Below are 2,648 nucleotides of genomic sequence, written 5' to 3'. Positions count from 1 at the left end.
TTTGGTCTTAAACTTCTTATTATGTATCTATTATAAAATAGTATTGATATTGATAATAAATTTGGAGATTATGCACTACCCACTTTGCCCTTCAAATTAAGCCGCATGTAGGAAAGGATTATGGTTGTCATCAAAAGTTGAATTTCATTGTCTTATCCACATGTTGATTTTATTTGCTGGACTATTCTCAACGTTACATTATTAGTTGCCTCTTATTTTCATATATTATTTTGGAGCTATTATTTATATCTCATGCGTGTCATTATAAACCTATACTTAAAGAATTATTCAAAGATACAGAAAAGTTTTACAAATTCGGGATATTATTAGACTTTGGAGGGAGTATGGGCTAGATTAGAAGGTTGACATTAGTTTGTGTATAAATTGCATGTCTCAACCATGCATTGTAATATCACAAAAATGGCAATCACCTCTTCTTTCAACATTCAAATCTTCATTTTTCCTCTCCTCGTTGTCTTACTCTGTACCCAATCCTCAGAAACTTCGACATCAATTACAGATCGGTTCACCCAATGTCTAAACAACCAAGCCGACCCTGGTTTTCCGATCAGTGGACAACTTTACACTCCCCGTAACTCTTCATTTCCATCTGTCTTGCAAGCTTACATCCGTAACCTTCGCTTCAATGAATCCACCACGCCCAAACCCATCGTAATCATCACTGCCTTACATCCTTCACACATTCAAGCTGCTGTTGTGTGCGCCAAAACACACCGCCTGCTAATGAAAACCAGAAGCGGAGGCCATGATTATGAAGGGCTATCCTATATATCCTATTTAAACCAACCCTTCTTCGTTGTTGACACGTTTAACTTACGATCCATAAGGGTAAATATTGAAGATGAAACTGCATGGGTCCAAACTGGTGCGACTCTTGGTGAAGTGTACTACCGAATTGCAGAGAAAAGCAACACGCATGCTTTTCCCGCTGGAATTTGCCCTACTGTTGGAGTTGGTGGCCATTTTAGTGGTGGTGGTTATGGTAACTTGATGAGAAAATATGGCCTTTCGGTTGACAATATTGTTGATGCACAATTAATCAACGTGAACGGTAAAATTCTGAATCGGAAATCCATGGGTGAAGATCTTTTTTGGGCCATCACAGGTGGTGGTGGTGTCAGTTTTGGTGTGGTTCTAGCGTTCAAGATCAAACTGGTTCGTGTTCCAACGGTTGTGACAGTCTTTAACATCCAAAGAACATCAGAACAGAACCTCAGCACCATCGCCGACAGGTGGATACAAGTTGCCAATAAGCTGGATAATGACCTTTTCCTTCGAATGATCTTACAAGTAATAAACACAAATGGCGAAAGGACAATCGGTGGTATTTTTCCAACTCTGTACCTTGGAAACTCGACAGCTCTTGTTACCCTCCTGAACAAAGATTTCCCAGAACTAGGGGTACAAATTTCAGACTGTATTGAAATGAGTTGGATCGAGTCTGTGCTTTTCTACACAAACTTCCCCATGGGTACTCCGACAACAGCTCTTCTAAGCCGTACAGCACAAGGTATCAACCCATTCAAGGTCAAATCTGATTACGTAAAAAACCCTATTTCAAAAGAAGGATTCAAATATATATTCGAAAAGATGAAAGAACTTGAAAATCAAATGTTGATTTTCAACCCTTATGGCGGAAGAATGAGCGAAATTTCAGAATTTGCAAAGCCTTTCCCGCATCGATCAGGGAATATAGCGAAGATCCAATACTATGTAACCTGGGATGAACTTGGCGTTGAAGCAGCGGATCGGTACTTGAACTTCACAAGGATGATGTATGATTACATGACTCCTTTTGTTTCTATGAACCCCAGGGAAGCATTTCTGAACTACAGGGATTTGGACATTGGTGTCAACAACCATGGCAAGAATGCTTACGTTGAAGGAATGGTTTATGGGCACAAGTATTTCAAAGAGACGAATTACAAGAGGCTAACGATGGTGAAGACGAGGGTTGATCCTACAAATTTCTTTAGGAATGAGCAAAGTATACCAACTTTGTCATCTTAATGGAAATTATTCTAACTACTTGTGCATTAAATATCGCTTGACTTTTGCTTTATTGCGTTTTATTGTTTTTGTAAGAGTATCGCTTTTTCAAGGTCAGGATATCCAAATTTAGATGATAACTGTGACAGCAATCAAATCCCCATTGGTCTAAAGAATCGGTGCCATTGGAAGCTGAGTAATGAAGAAAGATTTTCCAAAAAAATTCAAATGTAAATCCACAAAAGAAAAAACAGTAAAAAAAACCCACCAATCACAGTAAAGAACTGTTCATCTTGTACTTGTAAATTAGTATATATATAATGAATGATCTAATTTTGACTAGTATTTTATACATGGAAAATTATATGATGTGTTTCTGGATTTCGATTTTCTATTTTTGAGAAAACGTATGGAAACTTATGTCGATTATTTTATGCACAAGATATCTGGAACATTTGAACACTTTATTATTTTATGCACAAGATATCTTGAACATTTGAACACTTCGATTATTTTATGCACAAGATATCTCAAATAACACTACTTCAAAATGATGAATAGAATACTATTAGAATGAAATATGAAATAAAGTTTTGCTTCCGTGTCCTATAATTAAGCTGTATTAAGTATTTTATAAT

At 36.9% G+C, this 2,648-nt stretch overlaps 1 pseudogene; it reads left to right on the top strand.

The window, feature by feature from the left end:
* Positions 1–375: 375 nt before the first annotated feature.
* LOC145167350 (berberine bridge enzyme-like 8 pseudogene) lies at positions 376–2,352 on the top strand (annotated as a pseudogene).
* Positions 2,353–2,648: the final 296 nt, after the last annotated feature.

Source organism: Lactuca virosa, chromosome 3, assembly GCF_052849685.1.
Source record: "Lactuca virosa cultivar CGN04683 chromosome 3, Lactuca_virosa_CGN04683_v6, whole genome shotgun sequence".
NCBI classification, from domain to species: domain Eukaryota; kingdom Viridiplantae; phylum Streptophyta; class Magnoliopsida; order Asterales; family Asteraceae; genus Lactuca; species Lactuca virosa.
Note: the sequence above shows the minus strand (reverse complement) of the source record. Positions and strands in the feature narration are given on the sequence as shown.